General features: G+C 47.8%; 15 non-coding genes across 15 annotated transcripts; all 15 read right to left on the bottom strand.

Annotated features, from left to right (window-relative positions):
• Positions 1-441: 441 nt before the first annotated feature.
• On the bottom strand, positions 442-605 carry LOC145656259 (U1 spliceosomal RNA). Its single transcript, XR_014121927.1, has one exon. It is a non-coding gene; the product is annotated as a U1 spliceosomal RNA (small nuclear RNA).
• A 1,044-nt stretch (positions 606-1,649) lies between these two features.
• On the bottom strand, positions 1,650-1,813 carry LOC145656297 (U1 spliceosomal RNA). Its single transcript, XR_014121969.1, has one exon. It is a non-coding gene; the product is annotated as a U1 spliceosomal RNA (small nuclear RNA).
• A 1,044-nt stretch (positions 1,814-2,857) lies between these two features.
• LOC145656237 (U1 spliceosomal RNA) lies at positions 2,858-3,021 on the bottom strand. The gene has a single exon (XR_014121905.1). It is a non-coding gene; the product is annotated as a U1 spliceosomal RNA (small nuclear RNA).
• Positions 3,022-4,065: 1,044 nt separating this feature from the next.
• On the bottom strand, positions 4,066-4,229 carry LOC145656375 (U1 spliceosomal RNA). Its single transcript, XR_014122047.1, has one exon. It is a non-coding gene; the product is annotated as a U1 spliceosomal RNA (small nuclear RNA).
• A 1,043-nt stretch (positions 4,230-5,272) lies between these two features.
• Positions 5,273-5,436, bottom strand: LOC145656228 (U1 spliceosomal RNA). The gene has a single exon (XR_014121895.1). It is a non-coding gene; the product is annotated as a U1 spliceosomal RNA (small nuclear RNA).
• A 1,044-nt stretch (positions 5,437-6,480) lies between these two features.
• LOC145656258 (U1 spliceosomal RNA) lies at positions 6,481-6,644 on the bottom strand. Its single transcript, XR_014121926.1, has one exon. It is a non-coding gene; the product is annotated as a U1 spliceosomal RNA (small nuclear RNA).
• Positions 6,645-7,688: 1,044 nt separating this feature from the next.
• LOC145656303 (U1 spliceosomal RNA) lies at positions 7,689-7,852 on the bottom strand. Its single transcript, XR_014121975.1, has one exon. It is a non-coding gene; the product is annotated as a U1 spliceosomal RNA (small nuclear RNA).
• Positions 7,853-8,893: 1,041 nt separating this feature from the next.
• LOC145656302 (U1 spliceosomal RNA) lies at positions 8,894-9,057 on the bottom strand. The gene has a single exon (XR_014121974.1). It is a non-coding gene; the product is annotated as a U1 spliceosomal RNA (small nuclear RNA).
• Positions 9,058-10,101: 1,044 nt separating this feature from the next.
• LOC145656431 (U1 spliceosomal RNA) lies at positions 10,102-10,265 on the bottom strand. The gene has a single exon (XR_014122103.1). It is a non-coding gene; the product is annotated as a U1 spliceosomal RNA (small nuclear RNA).
• A 1,044-nt stretch (positions 10,266-11,309) lies between these two features.
• LOC145656339 (U1 spliceosomal RNA) lies at positions 11,310-11,473 on the bottom strand. Its single transcript, XR_014122011.1, has one exon. It is a non-coding gene; the product is annotated as a U1 spliceosomal RNA (small nuclear RNA).
• A 1,044-nt stretch (positions 11,474-12,517) lies between these two features.
• LOC145656396 (U1 spliceosomal RNA) lies at positions 12,518-12,681 on the bottom strand. The gene has a single exon (XR_014122068.1). It is a non-coding gene; the product is annotated as a U1 spliceosomal RNA (small nuclear RNA).
• Positions 12,682-13,716: 1,035 nt separating this feature from the next.
• On the bottom strand, positions 13,717-13,880 carry LOC145656434 (U1 spliceosomal RNA). Its single transcript, XR_014122106.1, has one exon. It is a non-coding gene; the product is annotated as a U1 spliceosomal RNA (small nuclear RNA).
• A 1,044-nt stretch (positions 13,881-14,924) lies between these two features.
• On the bottom strand, positions 14,925-15,088 carry LOC145656325 (U1 spliceosomal RNA). Its single transcript, XR_014121997.1, has one exon. It is a non-coding gene; the product is annotated as a U1 spliceosomal RNA (small nuclear RNA).
• A 1,050-nt stretch (positions 15,089-16,138) lies between these two features.
• Positions 16,139-16,302, bottom strand: LOC145656425 (U1 spliceosomal RNA). Its single transcript, XR_014122097.1, has one exon. It is a non-coding gene; the product is annotated as a U1 spliceosomal RNA (small nuclear RNA).
• Positions 16,303-17,346: 1,044 nt separating this feature from the next.
• On the bottom strand, positions 17,347-17,510 carry LOC145656395 (U1 spliceosomal RNA). The gene has a single exon (XR_014122067.1). It is a non-coding gene; the product is annotated as a U1 spliceosomal RNA (small nuclear RNA).
• Between the last annotated feature and the right edge of the window lie 627 nt (positions 17,511-18,137).

Genomic DNA, 18,137 nt, shown 5'->3' with positions numbered 1-18,137 from the left:
GTGGAATTAAAACACACTCTCCAATTGGCAGTTGCTTGAAGGCTTTTTCCTCTGAGCTAGGTTTAGGGACAGAATTTAGAATTTGGTAACAAATCAAAAACAACGTGTCAAAAGAGGGTGTCGCTAACGGAGCTCTTACATGCTACATCAAAATGCGTCAGTACAAATCACAGCACTTTTTTTCAATGAATGATTATAAGCACACTGGTCACAAAGTAGGACTCATTCCTCAAAAGCTACCAGTTGATGAGGTGCCAGCCACTTTGTCGTTCGCCGCGGACGTCCGCAACACCCAGCCAAACAAAACGAGACGTCGCGCTGTACCACCACCGCCACCGTCCAGACAAAGGTATTACTGAACTATGCAGTTGTTTCTCTGCAACAGAGAAACTGCTCAAGCCACCGTACTTTTATGCGTACCTCTCTTTCAACAAAGCATCTCAGGGGAGAGCACGAACGCAGTCCCCCACTACCAGAAATTACGCAGTCGAGATTCCCACATTTGGGGAATTCGCAAGGGTCAGCACAGCCCAAGTGCAATGACTGAGCCTCGCCTTGGGCGAACCACCTTCCTGATCATGGTCTCACCCCTGCCAGGTAAGTATGCTTTGGGAAAGCAGATGTAGAGGGACCCTCTCCCCACTGCAGAACACAGGAAAAGGATAAGGATAAAGATCAGGGGGCGGGGTAGACCATGACAAGCAGGAAGGAAGGGGGAGTTAGGGGGCGGGATTGCAGGGCAATGGACTTGATCAAAGGTAAGGGAAGGGGCTGAAGGAAATTCTGGTCAAAAATCCCTATGTGTAGCACACTCTACCATCCCCACTGGATATGAATTGATCCACTACCGGCAAGCATCGTTCACCCGATCACGGACGGATACCTACGTGTGGAGAGAGCCTACGTGAATTTTTCACGATTTCTGTATTTAAACAACAAATGGAAACCGGTCTGTTTGCCCAGTGCGATGTCCATTAGTTCCCTGTTGAAAATCACAGTGGGTGCGCAGTGCTTTAGCAGTATTCTACAGTTTTAAGTCTTTTCCAGGAAGGCAACGACACCCACTCATGGTGAAAAAACAGTCTGCCCCTCTCTGGCAAAAAAACCTTGATCATTTTTACATCAAACCCTAACCCTAACCCTAGCTTTAAACCTCTGGTCCAAACCCATAACGAAAGGCAATCCAAAACAAGACAAGCACCTCATTTGTGGAATTAAAACACACTCTCCAATTGGCAGTTGCTTGAAGGCTTTTTCCTCTGAGCTAGGTTTAGGGACAGAATTTAGAATTTGGTAACAAATCAAAAACAACGTGTCAAAAGAGGGTGTCGCTAACGGAGCTCTTACATGCTACATCAAAATGCGTCAGTACAAATCACAGCACTTTTTTTCAATGAATGATTATAAGCACACTGGTCACAAAGTAGGACTCATTCCTCAAAAGCTACCAGTTGATGAGGTGCCAGCCACTTTGTCGTTCGCCGCGGACGTCCGCGACACCCAGCCAAACAAAACGAGACGTCGCGCTGTACCACCGCCGCCACCGTCCAGACAAAGGTATTACTGAACTATGCAGTTGTTTCTCTGCAACAGAGAAACTGCTCAAGCCACCGTCCTTTTATGCGTACCTCTCTTTCAACAAAGCACCTCAGGGGAGAGCGCGAACGCAGTCCCCCACTACCAGAAATTATGCAGTCGAGATTCCCGCATTTGGGGAATTCGCAAGGGTCAGCACAACCCAAGTGCAATGACTGAGCCTCGTCTTGGGCGAACCACCTTCCTGATCGTGGTTTCACCCCTGCCAGGTAAGTATACTTTGGGAAAGCAGATGTAGAGGGACCCTCTCCCCACTGCAGAACACAGGAAAAGGATAAGGATAAAGAGCAGGGGGCGGGGTAGACCATGACAAGCAGGAAGGAAGGGAGAGTTAGGGGGCGGGATTGCAGGGCAATGGACTTGATCAAAGGTAAGGGAAGGGGCTGAAGGAAATTCTGGTCAAAAATCCCTATGTGTAGCACCCTCTACCATCCCCACTGGATATGAATTGATCCACTACCGGCAAGCATCGTTCACCCGATCACGGACCGATACCTACGTGTGGAGAGAGCCTACGTGAATTTTTCACGATTTCTGTATTTAAACAACAAATGGAAACCGGTCTGTTTGCCCAGTGCGATGTCCATTAGTTCCCTGTGGAAAATCACAGTGGGTGCGCAGTGCTTTAGCAGTATTCTACAGTTTTATGTCTTTTCCAGGAAGGCAACGACACCCACTCATGGTGGAAAAACAGTCTGCCCCTCTCTGGCAAAAAAACCTTGATCATTTTTACATCAAACCCTAACCGTAACCCTAGCTTTAAACCTCTGGTCCAAACCCATAACGAAAGGCAATCCAAAACAAGACAAGCACCTCATTTGTGGAATTAAAACACACTCTCCAATTGGCAGTTGCTTGAAGGCTTTTTCCTCTGAGCTAGGTTTAGGGACAGAATTTAGAATTTGGTAACAAATCAAAAACAACGTGTCAAAAGAGGGTGTCGCTAACGGAGCTCTTACATGCTACATCAAAATGCGTCAGTACAAATCACAGCACTTTTTTTCAATGAATGATTATAAGCACACTGGTCACAAAGTAGGACTCATTCCTCCAAAGCTACCAGTTGATGAGGTGCCAGCCACTTTGTCGTTCGCCGCGGAAGTCCACGACACCCAGCCAAACAAAACGAGACGTCGCGCTGTACCACCGCCGCCACCGTCCAGACAAAGGTATTACTGAACTATGCAGTTGTTTCTCTGCAACAGAGAAACTGCTCAAGCCACCGTCCTTTTATGCGTACCTCTCTTTCAACAAAGCACCTCAGGGGAGAGCGCGAACGCAGCCCCCCACTACCAGAAATTATGCAGTCGAGATTCCCGCATTTGGGGAATTCGCAAGGGTCAGCACAGCCCAAGTGCAATGACTGAGCCTCGCCTTGGGCGAACCACCTTCCTGATCGTGGTCTCACCCCTGCCAGGTAAGTATGCTTTGGGAAAGCAGATGTAGAGGGACCCTCTCCCCACTGCAGAACACAGGAAAAGGATAAGGATAAAGATCAGGGGGCGGGGTAGACCATGACAAGCAGGAAGGAAGGGAGAGTTAGGGGGCGGGATTGCAGGGCAATGGACTTGATCAAAGGTAAAGGAAGGGGCTGAAGGAAATTCTGGTCAAAAATCCCTATGTGTAGCACCCTCTACCATCCCCACTGGATATGAATTGATCCACTACCGGCAAGCATCGTTCACCCGATCACGGACCGATACCTACGTGTGGAGAGAGCCTACGTGAATTTTTCACGATTTCTGTATTTAAACAACAAATGGAAACCGGTCTGTTTGCCCAGTGCGATGTCCATTAGTTCCCTGTGCAAAATCACAGTGGGTGCGCAGTGCTTTAGCAGTATTCTACAGTTTTATGTCTTTTCCAGGAAGGCAACGACACCCACTCATGGTGGAAAAACAGTTTGCCCCTCTCTGGCAAAAAAACCTTGATCATTTTTACATCAAACCCTAACCCTAACCCTAGCTTTAAACCTCTGGTCCAAACCCATAACGAAAGGCAATCCAAAACAAGACAAGCACCTCATTTGTGGAATTAAAACACACTCTCCAATTGGCAGTTGCTTGAAGGCTTTTTCCTCTGAGCTAGGTTTAGGGACAGAATTTAGAATTTGGTAACAAATCAAAAACAACGTGTCAAAAGAGGGTGTCGCTAACGGAGCTCTTACATGCTACATCAAAATGCGTCAGTACAAATCACAGCACTTTTTTTCAATGAATGATTATAAGCACACTGGTCACAAAGTAGGACTCATTCCTCAAAAGCTACCAGTTGATGAGGTGCCAGCCACTTTGTCGTTCGCCGCGGACGTCCGCGACACCCAGCCAAACAAAACGAGACGTCGCGCTGTACCACCACCGCCACCGTCCAAACAAAGGCATTACTGAACTATGCAGTTGTTTCTCTGCAACAGAGAAACTGCTCAAGCCACCGTCCTTTTATGCATACCTCTCTTTCAACAAAGCACCTCAGGGGAGAGCGCGAACGCAGTCCTCCACTACCAGAAATTATGCAGTCGAGATTCCCGCATTTGGGGAATTCGCAAAGGTCAGCACAGCCCAAGTGCAATGACTGAGCCTCGCCTTGGGCGAACCACCTTCCTGATCATGGTCTCACCCCTGCCAGGTAAGTATGCTTTGGGAAAGCAGATGTAGAGGGACCCTCTCCCCACTGCAGAACACAGGAAAAGGATAAGGATAAAGATCAGGGGGCGGGGTAGACCATGACAAGCAGGAAGGAAGGGAGAGTTAGGGGGCGGGATTGCAGGTCAATGGACTTGATCAAAGGTAAGGAAGGGGCTGAAGGAAATTCTGGTCAAAAATCCCTATGTGTAGCACCCTCTACCATCCCCACTGGATATGAATTGATCCACTACCGGCAAGCATCGTTCACCCGATCACGGACCGATACCTACGTGTGGAGAGAGCCTACGTGAATTTTTCACGATTTCTGTATTTAAACAACAAATGGAAACCGGTCTGTTTGCCCAGTGCGATGTTCATTAGTTCCCTGTGGAAAATCACAGTGGGTGCGCAGTGCTTTAGCAGTATTCTACAGTTTTATGTCTTTTCCAGGAAGGCAACGACACCCACTCATGGTGAAAAAACAGTCTGCCCCTCTCTGGCAAAAAAACCTTGATCATTTTTACATCAAACCCTAACCCTAACCCTAGCTTTAAACCTCTGGTCCAAACCCATAACGAAAGGCAATCCAAAACAAGACAAGCACCTCATTTGTGGAATTAAAACACACTCTCCAATTGGCAGTTGCTTGAAGGCTTTTTCCTCTGAGCTAGGTTTAGGGACAGAATTTAGAATTTGGTAACAAATCAAAAACAACGTGTCAAAAGAGGGTGTCGCTAACGGAGCTCTTACATGCTACATCAAAATGCGTCAGTACAAATCACAGCACTTTTTTTCAATGAATGATTATAAGCACACTGGTCACAAAGTAGGACTCATTCCTCAAAAGCTACCAGTTGATGAGGTGCCAGCCACTTTGTCGTTCCCCGCGGACGTCCGCGACACCCAGCCAAACAAAACGAGACGTCGCGCTGTACCACCGCCGCCACCGTCCAGACAAAGGTATTACTGAACTATGCAGTTGTTTCTCTGCAACAGAGAAACTGCTCAAGCCACCGTCCTTTTATGCGTACCTCTCTTTCAACAAAGCACCTCAGGGGAGAGCGCGAACGCAGTCCCCCACTACCAGAAATTATGCAGTCGAGATTCCCACATTTGGGGAATTCGCAAGGGTCAGCACAGCCCAAGTGCAATGACTGAGCCTCGCCTTGGGCGAACCACCTTCCTGATCGTGGTCTCACCCCTGCCAGGTAAGTATGCTTTGGGAAAGCAGATGTAGAGGGACCCTCTCCCCACTGCAGAACACAGGAAAAGGATAAGGATAAAGAGCAGGGGGCGGGGTAGACCATGACAAGCAGGAAGGAAGGGAGAGTTAGGGGGCGGGATTGCAGGGCAATGGACTTGATCAAAGGTAAGGGAAGGGGCTGAAGGAAATTCTGGTCAAAAATCCCTATGTGTAGCACCCTCTACCATCCCCACTGGATATGAATTGATCCACTACCGGCAAGCATCGTTCACCCGATCACGGACCGATACCTACGTGTGGAGAGAGCCTACGTGAATTTTTCACGATTTCTGTATTTAAACAACAAATGGAAACCGGTCTGTTTGCCCAGTGCGATGTCCATTAGTTCCCTGTGGAAAATCACAGTGGGTGCGCAGTGCTTTAGCAGTATTCTACAGTTTTATGTCTTTTCCAGGAAGGCAACGACACCCACTCATGGTGGAAAAACAGTCTGCCCCTCTCTGGCAAAAAAACCTTGATCATTTTTACATCAAACCCTAACCGTAACCCTAGCTTTAAACCTCTGGTCCAAACCCATAACGAAAGGCAATCCAAAACAAGACAAGCACCTCATTTGTGGAATTAAAACACACTCTCCAATTGGCAGTTGCTTGAAGGCTTTTTCCTCTGAGCTAGGTTTAGGGACAGAATTTAGAATTTGGTAACAAATCAAAAACAACGTGTCAAAAGAGGGTGTCGCTAACGGAGCTCTTACATGCTACATCAAAATGCGTCAGTACAAATCACAGCACTTTTTTTCAATGAATGATTATAAGCACACTGGTCACAAAGTAGGACTCATTCCTCCAAAGCTACCAGTTGATGAGGTGCCAGCCACTTTGTCGTTCGCCACGGAAGTCCACGACACCCAGCCAAACAAAACGAGACGTCGCGCTGTACCACCGCCGCCACCGTCCAGACAAAGGTATTACTGAACTATGCAGTTGTTTCTCTGCAACAGAGAAACTGCTCAAGCCACCGTCCTTTTATGCGTACCTCTCTTTCAACAAAGCACCTCAGGGGAGAGCGCGAACGCAGCCCCCCACTACCAGAAATTATGCAGTCGAGATTCCCGCATTTGGGGAATTCGCAAGGGTCAGCACAGCCCCAGTGCAATGACTGAGCCTCGCCTTGGGCGAACCACCTTCCTGATCGTGGTCTCACCCCTGCCAGGTAAGTATGCTTTGGGAAAGCAGATGTAGAGGGACCCTCTCCCCACTGCAGAACACAGGAAAAGGATAAGGATAAAGATCAGGGGGCGGGGTAGACCATGACAAGCAGGAAGGAAGGGAGAGTTAGGGGGCGGGATTGCAGGGCAATGGACTTGATCAAAGGTAAGGGAAGGGGCTGAAGGAAATTCTGGTCAAAAATCCCTATGTGTAGCACACTCTACCATCCCCACTGGATATGAATTGATCCACTACCGGCAAGCATCGTTCACCCGATCACGGACGGATACCTACGTGTGGAGAGAGCCTACGTGAATTTTTCACGATTTCTGTATTTAAACAACAAATGGAAACCGGTCTGTTTGCCCAGTGCGATGTCCATTAGTTCCCTGTTGAAAATCACAGTGGGTGCGCAGTGCTTTAGCAGTATTCTACAGTTTTATGTCTTTTCCAGGAAGGCAACGACACCCACTCATGGTGAAAAAACAGTCTGCCCCTCTCTGGCAAAAAAACCTTGATCATTTTTACATCAAACCCTAACCCTAACCCTAGCTTTAAACCTCTGGTCCAAACCCATAACGAAAGGCAATCCAAAACAAGACAAGCACCTCATTTGTGGAATTAAAACACACTCTCCAATTGGCAGTTGCTTGAAGGCTTTTTCCTCTGAGCTAGGTTTAGGGACAGAATTTAGAATTTGGTAACAAATCAAAAACAACGTGTCAAAAGAGGGTGTCGCTAACGGAGCTCTTACATGCTACATCAAAATGCGTCAGTACAAATCACAGCACTTTTTTTCAATGAATGATTATAAGCACACTGGTCACAAAGTAGGACTCATTCCTCAAAAGCTACCAGTTGATGAGGTGCCAGCCACTTTGTCGTTCGCCGCGGACGTCCGCGACACCCAGCCAAACAAAACGAGACGTCGCGCTGTACCACCGCCGCCACCGTCCAGACAAAGGTATTACTGAACTATGCAGTTGTTTCTCTGCAACAGAGAAACTGCTCAAGCCACCGTCCTTTTATGCGTACCTCTCTTTCAACAAAGCACCTCAGGGGAGAGCGCGAACGCAGTCCCCCACTACCAGAAATTATGCAGTCGAGATTCCCGCATTTGGGGAATTCGCAAGGGTCAGCACAACCCAAGTGCAATGACTGAGCCTCGTCTTGGGCGAACCACCTTCCTGATCGTGGTCTCACCCCTGCCAGGTAAGTATGCTTTGGGAAAGCAGATGTAGAGGGACCCTCTCCCCACTGCAGAACACAGGAAAAGGATAAGGATAAAGAGCAGGGGGCGGGGTAGACCATGACAAGCAGGAAGGAAGGGAGAGTTAGGGGGCGGGATTGCAGGGCAATGGACTTGATCAAAGGTAAGGGAAGGGGCTGAAGGAAATTCTGGTCAAAAATCCCTATGTGTAGCACCCTCTACCATCCCCACTGGATATGAAATGATCCACTACCGGCAAGCATCGTTCACCCGATCACGGACCGATACCTACGTGTGGAGAGAGCCTACGTGAATTTTTCACGATTTCTGTATTTAAACAACAAATGGAAACCGGTCTGTTTGCCCAGTGCGATGTCCATTAGTTCCCTGTGGAAAATCACAGTGGGTGCGCAGTGCTTTAGCAGTATTCTACAGTTTTATGTCTTTTCCAGGAAGGCAACGACACCCACTCATGGTGGAAAAACAGTCTGCCCCTCTCTGGCAAAAAAACCTTGATCATTTTTACATCAAACCCTAACCGTAACCCTAGCTTTAAACCTCTGGTCCAAACCCATAACGAAAGGCAATCCAAAACAAGACAAGCACCTCATTTGTGGAATTAAAACACACTCTCCAATTGGCAGTTGCTTGAAGGCTTTTTCCTCTGAGCTAGGTTTAGGGACAGAATTTAGAATTTGGTAACAAATCAAAAACGTGTCAAAAGAGGGTGTCGCTAACGGAGCTCTTACATGCTACATCAAAATGCGTCAGTACAAATCACAGCACTTTTTTTCAATGAATGATTATAAGCACACTGGTCACAAAGTAGGACTCATTCCTCAAAAGCTACCAGTTGATGAGGTGCCAGCCACTTTGTCGTTCGCCGCGGACGTCCGCGACACCCAGCCAAACAAAACGAGACGTCGCGCTGTACCACCGCCGCCACCGTCCAGACAAAGGTATTACTGAACTATGCAGTTGTTTCTCTGCAACAGAGAAACTGCTCAAGCCACCGTCCTTTTATGCGTACCTCTCTTTCAACAAAGCACCTCAGGGGAGAGCGCGAACGCAGTCCCCCACTACCAGAAATTATGCAGTCGAGATTCCCGCATTTGGGGAATTCGCAAGGGTCAGCACAACCCAAGTGCAATGACTGAGCCTCGTCTTGGGCGAACCACCTTCCTGATCGTGGTCTCACCCCTGCCAGGTAAGTATGCTTTGGGAAAGCAGATGTAGAGGGACCCTCTCCCCACTGCAGAACACAGGAAAAGGATAAGGATAAAGATCAGGGGGCGGGGTAGACCATGACAAGCTGGAAGGAAGGGAGAGTTAGGGGGCGGGATTGCAGGGCAATGGACTTGATCAAAGGTAAGGGAAGGGGCTGAAGGAAATTCTGGTCAAAAATCCCTATGTGTAGCAACCTCTACCATCCCCACTGGATATGAATTGATCCACTACCGGCAAGCATCGTTCACCCGATCACGGACCGATACCTACGTGTGGAGAGAGCCTACGTGAATTTTTCACGATTTCTGTATTTAAACAACAAATGGAAACCGGTCTGTTTGCCCAGTGCGATGTCCATTAGTTCCCTGTTGAAAATCACAGTGGGTGCGCAGTGCTTTAGCAGTATTCTACAGTTTTATGTCTTTTCCAGGAAGGCAACGACACCCACTCATGGTGAAAAAACAGTCTGCCCCTCTCTGGCAAAAAAACCTTGATCATTTTTACATCAAACCCTAACCCTAACCCTAGCTTTAAACCTCTGGTCCAAACCCATAACGAAAGGCAATCCAAAACAAGACAAGCACCTCATTTGTGGAATTAAAACACACTCTCCAATTGGCAGTTGCTTGAAGGCTTTTTCCTCTGAGCTAGGTTTAGGGACAGAATTTAGAATTTGGTAACAAATCAAAAACAACGTGTCAAAAGAGGGTGTCGCTAACGGAGCTCTTACATGCTACATCAAAATGCGTCAGTACAAATCACAGCACTTTTTTTCAATGAATGATTATAAGCACACTGGTCACAAAGTAGGACTCATTCCTCAAAAGCTACCAGTTGATGAGGTGCCAGCCACTTTGTCGTTCGCCGCGGACGTCCGCGACACCCAGCCAAACAAAACGAGACGTCGCGCTGTACCACCGCCGCCACTGTCCAGACAAAGGTATTACTGAACTATGCAGTTGTTTCTCTGCAACAGACAAACTGCTCAAGCCACCGTCCTTTTATGCGTACCTCTCTTTCAACAAAGCACCTCAGGGGAGAGCGCGAACGCAGTCCCCCACTACCAGAAATTATGCAGTCAAGATTCCCGCGTTTGCGGAATTCGCAAGGGTCAGCACAGCCCAAATGCAATGACTGAGCCTCGCCTTGGGCTAACCACCTTCCTGATCGTGGTCTCACCCCTGCCAGGTAAGTATGCTTTGGGAAAGCAGATGTAGAGGGACCCTCTCCCCACTGCAGAACACAGGAAAAGGATAAGGATAAAGATCAGGGGGCGGGGTAGACCATGACAAGCAGGAAGGAAGGGAGAGTTAGGGGGCGGGATTGCAGGGCAATGGACTTGATCAAAGGTAAGGGAAGGGGCTGAAGGAAATTCTGGTCAAAAATCCCTATGTGTAGCAACCTCTACCATCCCCACTGGATATGAATTGATCCACTACCGGCAAGCATCGTTCACCCGATCACGGACCGATACCTACGTGTGGAGAGAGCCTACGTGAATTTTTCACGATTTCTGTATTTAAACAACAAATGGAAACCGGTCTGTTTGCCCAGTGCGATGTCCATTAGTTCCCTGTTGAAAATCACAGTGGGTGCGCAGTGCTTTAGCAGTATTCTACAGTTTTATGTCTTTTCCAGGAAGGCAACGACACCCACTCATGGTGAAAAAACAGTCTGCCCCTCTCTGGCAAAAAAACCTTGATCATTTTTACATCAAACCCTAACCCTAACCCTAGCTTTAAACCTCTGGTCCAAACCCATAACGAAAGGCAATCCAAAACAAGACAAGCACCTCATTTGTGGAATTAAAACACACTCTCCAATTGGCAGTTGCTTGAAGGCTTTTTCCTCTGAGCTAGGTTTAGGGACAGAATTTAGAATTTGGTAACAAATCAAAAACAACGTGTCAAAAGAGGGTGTCGCTAATGGAGCTCTTACATGCTACATCAAAATGCGTCAGTACAAATCACAGCACTTTTTTTCAATGAATGATTATAAGCACACTGGTCACAAAGTAGGACTCATTCCTCAAAAGCTACCAGTTGATGAGGTGCCAGCCACTTTGTCGTTCACCGTGGACGTCCGCGACACCCAGCCAAACAAAACGAGACGTCGCGCTGTACCACCGCCACCACCGTCCAGACAAAGGTATTACTGAACTATGCAGTTGTTTCTCTGCAACAGAGAAACTGCTCAAGCCATTTTTCTTTTATGCGTACCTCTCTTTCAACAAAGCACCTCAGGGGAGAGCGCGAACGCAGTCCCCCACTACCAGAAATTATGCAGTCGAGATTCCCGCATTTGGGGAATTCGCAAGGGTCAGCACAGCCCAAGTGCAATGACTGAGCCTCGCCTTGGGTGACCCACCTTCCTGATCACGGTCTCACCCCTGCCAGGTAAATATGCTTTGGGAAAGCAGATGTAGAGGGACCCTCTCCCCACTGCAGAACACAGCAAAAGGATAAGGATAAAGAGCAGGGGGCGGGGTAGACCATGACAAGCAGGAAGGAAGGGAGAGTTAGGGGGCGGGATTGCAGGGCAATGGACTTGATCAAAGGTAAGGGAAGGGGCTGAAGGAAATTCTGGTCAAAAATCCCTATGTGTAGCACCCTCTACCATCCCCACTGGATATGAATTGATCCACTACCGGCAAGCATCGTTCACCCGATCACGGACCGATACCTACGTGTGGAGAGAGCCTACGTGAATTTTTCACGATTTCTGTATTTAAACAACAAATGGAAACCGGTCTGTTTGCCCAGGGCGATGTCCATTAGTTCCCTGTTGAAAATCACAGTGGGTGCGCAGTGCTTTAGCAGTATTCTACAGTTTTATGTCTTTTCCAGGAAGGCAACGACACCCACTCATGGTGAAAAAACAGTCTGCCCCTCTCTGGCAAAAAAACCTTGATCATTTTTACATCAAACCCTAACCCTAACCCTAGCTTTAAACCTCTGGTCCAAACCCATAACGAAAGGCAATCCAAAACAAGACAAGCACCTCATTTGTGGAATTAAAACACACTCTCCAATTGGCAGTTGCTTGAAGGCTTTGTCCTCTGAGCTAGGTTTAGGGACAGAATTTAGAATTTGGTAACAAATCAAAAACAACGTGTCAAAAGAGGGTGTCGCTAACGGAGCTCTTAAATGCTACATCAAAATGCGTCAGTACAAATCACAGCACTTTTTTTCAATGAATGATTATAAGCACACTGGTCACAAAGTAGGACTCATTCCTCAAAAGCTACCAGTTGATGAGGTGCCAGCCACTTTGTCGTTCGCCGCGGACGTCCGCGACACCCAGCCAAACAAAACGAGACGTCGCGCTGTACCACCGCCACCACCGTCCAGACAAAGGTATTACTGAACTATGCAGTTGTTTCTCTGCAACAGAGAAACTGCTCAAGCCACCGTCCTTTTATGCGTACCTCTCTTTCAACAAAGCACCTCAGGGGAGAGCGCGAACGCAGTCCCCCACTACCAGAAATTATGCAGTCGAGATTCCCGCTTTTGCGGAATTCGCAAGGGTCAGCATAGCCCAAGTGCAATGACTGAGCCTCGCCTTGGGCGAACCACCTTCCTGAGCGTGGTCTCACCCCTGCCAGGTAAGTATGCTTTGGGAAAGCAGATGTAGAGGGACCCTCTCCCCACTGCAGAACCCAGGAAAAGGATAAGGATAAAGATCAGGGGGCGGGGTAGACCATGACAAGCAGGAAGGAAGGGAGAGTTAGGGGGCGGGATTGCAGGGCAATGGACTTGATCAAAGGTAAAGGAAGGGGCTGAAGGAAATTCTGGTCAAAAATCCCTATGTGTAGCATCCTCTACCATCCCAACTGGATATGAATTGATCCACTACCGGCAAGCATCGTTCACCCGTTCACGGACCGATACCTACGTGTGGAGAGAGCCTACGTGAATTTTTCACGATTTCTGTATTTAAACAACAAATGGAAACCGGTCTGTTTGCCCAGTGCGATGTCCATTAGTTCCCTGTTGAAAATCACAGTGGGTGCGCAGTGCTTTAGCAGTATTCTACAGTTTTATGTCTTTTCCAGGAAGGCAACGACACCCACTCATGGTGGAAAAACAGTCTGCCCCTCTCTGGCAAAAAAACCTTGATCATTTTTACCTCAAACCCTAACCCTAACCCTAGCTTTAAACCTCTGGTCCAAACCCATAACGAAAGGCAATCCAAAACAAGACAAGCACCTCATTTGTGGAATTAAAACACACTCTCCAATTGGCAGTTGCTTGAAGGCTTTTTCCTCTGAGCTAGGTTTAGGGACAGAATTTAGAATTTGGTAACAAATCAAAAACAACGTGTCAAAAGAGGGTGTCGCTAACGGAGCTCTAACATGCTACATCAAAATGCGTCAGTACAAATCACAGCACTTTTTTTCAATGAATGATTATAAGCACACTGGTCACAAAGTAGGACTCATTCCTCAAAAGCTACCAGTTGATGAGGTGCCAGCCACTTTGTCGTTCGCCGCGGACGTCCGCGACACCCAGCCAAACAAAACGAGACGTCGCGCTGTGCCACCGTCCAGACAAAGGCATTACTGAACTATGCAGTTGTTTCTCTGCAACAGAGAAACTGCTCAAGCCACCGTCCTTTTATGCGTACCTCTCTTTCAACAAAGCACCTCAGGGGAGAGCGGGAACGCAGTCCCCCACTACCAGAAATTATGCAGTCGAGATTCCCGCGTTTGCGGAATTCGCAAGGGTCAGCACAAACCAAGTGCAATGACTGAGCCTCGCCTTGGGCGAACCACCTTCCTGAGCGTGGTCTCACCCCTGCCAGGTAAGTATGCTTTGGGAAAGCAGATGTAGAGGGACCCTCTCCCCACTGCAGAACCCAGGAAAAGGATAAGGATAAAGATCAGGGGGCGGGGTAGACCATGACAAGCAGGAAGGAAGGGAGAGTTAGGGGGCGGGATTGCAGGGCAATGGACTTGATCAAAGGTAAAGGAAGGGGCTGAAGGAAATTCTGGTCAAAAATCCCTATGTGTAGCATCCTCTACCATCCCAACTGGATATGAATTGATCCACTACCGGCAAGCATCGTTCACCCGTTCATGGACCGATACCTACGTGTGGAGAGAGCCTACGTGAATTTTTCACGATTTCTGTATTTAAACAACAAATGGAAACCGGTCTGTTTGCCCAGTGCGATGTCCATTAGTTCCCTGTTGAAAATCACAGTGGGTGCGCAGTGCTTTAGCAGTATTCTACAGTTTTATGTCTTTTCCAGGAAGGCAACGACACCCACTCATGGTGGAAAAACAGTCTGCCCCTCTCTGGCAAAAAAACCTTGATCATTTTTACATCAAACCCTAACCCTAACCCTAGCTTTAAACCTCTGGTCCAAACCCATAACGAAAGGCAATCCAAAACAAGACAAGCACCTCATTTGTGGAATTAAAACACACTCTCCAATTGGCAGTTGCTTGAAGGCTTTTTCCTCTGAGCTAGGTTTAGGGACAGAATTTAGAATTTGGTAACAAATCAAAAACAACGTGTCAAAAGAGGGTGTCGCTAACGGAGCTCTTAAATGCTACATCAAAATGCGTCAGTACAAATCACAGCACTTTTTTTCAATGAATGATTATAAGCACACTGGTCACAAAGTAGAACTCATTCCTCAAAAGCTACCAGTTGATGAGGTGCCAGCCACTTTGTCGTTCGCCGCGGACATCCACGACACCCAGCCAAACAAAACGAGACGTCGCGCTGTACCAACGCCGCCACCGTCCAGACAAAGGTATTACTGAACTATGCAGTTGTTTCTCTGCAACAGAGAAACTGCTCAAGCCACCGTCCTTTTATGCGTACCTCTCTTTCAACAAAGCACCTCAGGGGAGAGCGCGAACGCATTCCCCCACTACCAGAAATTATGCAGTCGAGATTCCCGCATTTGCGGAATTCGTAAGGGTCAGCACAGCCCAAGTGCAATGACTGAGCCTCGCCTTGGGCGAACCACCTTCCTGATCATGGTCTCACCCCTGCCAGGTAAGTATGCTTTGGGAAAGCAGATGTAGAGGGACCCTCTCCCCACTGCAGAACACAGGAAAAGGATAAGGATAAAGATCAGGGGGCGGGGTAGACCATGACAAGCAGGAAGGAAGGGAGAGTTAGGGGGCGGGATTGCAGGGCAATGGACTTGATCAAAGGTAAGGGAAGGGGCTGAAGGAAATTCTGGTCAAAAATCCCTATGTGTAGCACCCTCTACCATCCCCACTGGATATGAATTGATCCACTACCGGCAAGCATCGTTCACCCGATCACGGACCGATACCTACGTGTGGAGAGAGCCTACGTGAATTTTTCACGATTTCTGTATTTAAACAACAAATGGAAAGGAAACCGGTCTGTTTGCCCAGTGCGATGTCCATTAGTTCCCTGTTGAAAATCACAGTGGGTGCGCAGTGCTTTAGCAGTATTCTACAGTTTTATGTCTTTTCCAGGAAGGCAACGACACCCACTCATGGTGGAAAAACAGTCTGCCCCTCTCTGGCAAAAAAACCTTGATCATTTTTACATCAAACCCTAACCCTAACCCTAGCTTTAAACCTCTGGTCCAAACCCATAACGAAAGGCAATCCAAAACAAGACAAGCACCTCATTTGTGGAATTAAAACACACTCTCCAATTGGCAGTTGCTTGAAGGCTTTTTCCTCTGAGCTAGGTTTAGGGACAGAATTTAGAATTTGGTAACAAATCAAAAACAACGTGTCAAAAGAGGGTGTCGCTAACGGAGCTCTTACATGCTACATCAAAATGCGTCAGTACAAATCACAGCACTTTTTTTCAATGAATGATTATAAGCACACTGGTCACAAAGTAGGACTCATTCCTCAAAAGCTACCAGTTGATGAGGTGCCAGCCACTTTGTCGTTTGCCGCGGACGTCCGCGACACCCAGCCAAACAAAACGAGACGTCGCGCTGTACCACCGCCACCACCGTCCAGACAAAGGTATAGTAATACTATTGCAGTTGTTTCTCTGCAACAGAGAAACTGCTCAAGCCATCTTTCTTTTATGCGTACCTCTCTTTCAACAAAGCACCTCAGGGGAGAGCGCGAACGCAGTCCTCCACTACCAGAAATTATGCAGTCGAGATTCCCGCATTTGGGGAATTCGCAAGGGTCAGCACAAACCAAGTGCAATGACTGAGCCTCGCCTTGGGCGAAACACCTTCCTGATCATGGTCTCACCCCTGCCAGGTAAGTATGCTTTGGGAAAGCAGATGTAGAGGGACCCTCTCCCCACTGCAGAACCCAGGAAAAGGATAAGGATAAAGATCAGGGGGCGGGGTAGACCATGACAAGCAGGAAGGAAGGGAGAGTTAGGGGGCGGGATTGCAGGGCAATGGACTTGATCAAAGGTAAAGGAAGGGGCTGAAGGAAATTCTGGTCAAAAATCCCTATGTGTAGCATCCTCTACCATCCCAACTGGATATGAATTGATCCACTACCGGCAAGCATCGTTCACCCGTTCACGGACCGATACCTACGTGTGGAGAGAGCCTACGTGAATTTTTCACGATTTCTGTATTTAAACAACAAATGGAAACCGGTCTGTTTGCCCAGTGCGATGTCCATTAGTTCCCTGTTGAAAATCACAGTGGGTGCGCAGTGCTTTAGCAGTATTCTACAGTTTTATGTCTTTTCCAGGAAGGCAACGACACCCACTCATGGTGGAAAAACAGTCTGCCCCTCTCTGGCAAAAAAACCTTGATCATTTTTACATCAAACCCTAACCCTAACCCTAGCTTTAAACCTCTGGTCCAAACCCATAACGAAAGGCAATCCAAAACAAGACAAGCACCTCATTTGTGGAATTAAAACACACTCTCCAATTGGCAGTTGCTTGAAGGCTTTTTCCTCTGAGCTAGGTTTAGGGACAGAATTTAGAATTTGGTAACAAATCAAAAACAACGTGTCAAAAGAGGGTGTCGCTAACGGAGCTCTTACATGCTACATCAAAATGCGTCAGTACAAATCACAGCACTTTTTTTCAATGAATGATTATAAGCACACTGGTCACAAAGTAGGACTCATTCCTCAAAAGCTACCAGTTGATGAGGTGCCAGCCACTTTGTCGTTCGCCGCGGACGTCCGCGACACCCAGCCTAACAAAACGAGACGTCGCGCTGTACCACCGCCGCCACCGTCCAGACAAAGGTATTACTGAACTATGCAGTTGTTTCTCTGCAACAGAGAAACTGCTGAAGCCACCGTCCTTTTATGCGTACCTCTTTTTCAACATAGCACCTCAGGGGAGAGCGCGAACGCAGTCCCCCACTACCAGAAATTATGCAGTCGAGATTCCCGCATTTGGGGAATTCGCAAGGGTCAGCACAGCCCAAGTGCAATGACTGAGCCTCGCCTTGGGCGAATCACCTTCCTGATCTTGGTCTCACCCCTGCCAAGTAAGTATGCTTTGGGAAAGCAGATGTAGAGGGACCCTCTCCCCACTGCAGAACACAGGAAAAGGATAAGGATAAAGAGCAGGGGGCGGGGTAGACCATGACAAGCAGGAAGGAAGGGAGAGTTAGGGGGCGGGATTGCAGGGCAATGGACTTGATCAAAGGTAAGGGAAGGGGCTGAAGGAAATTCTGGTCAAAAATCCCTATGTGTAGCAACCTCTACCATCCCCACTGGATATGAATTGATCCACTACCGGCAAGCATCGTTCACCCGATCACGGACTGATACCTACGTGTGGAGAGAGCCTACGTGAATTTTTCACGATTTCTGTATTTAAACAACAAATGGAAACCGGTCTGTTTGCCCAGTGCGATGTCCATTAGTTCCCTGTGGAAAATCACAGTGGGTGCGCAGTGCTTTAGCAGTATTCTACAGTTTTATGTCTTTTCCAGGAAGGCAACGACACCCACTCATGGTGGAAAAACAGTCTGCCCCTCTCTGGCAAAAAAACCTTGATCATTTTTACATCAAACCCTAACCCTAACCCTAGCTTTAAACCTCTGGTCCAAACCCATAACGAAAGGCAATCCAAAACAAGACAAGCACCTCATTTGTGGAATTAAAACACACTCTCCAA

Source organism: Electrophorus electricus, unplaced genomic scaffold, assembly GCF_041902795.1.
Source record: "Electrophorus electricus isolate QZ-2024a unplaced genomic scaffold, ASM4190279v1 Scaffold66, whole genome shotgun sequence".
NCBI lineage: Eukaryota > Metazoa > Chordata > Actinopteri > Gymnotiformes > Gymnotidae > Electrophorus > Electrophorus electricus.
This window is presented reverse-complemented; position numbering and strand designations above follow the sequence as displayed.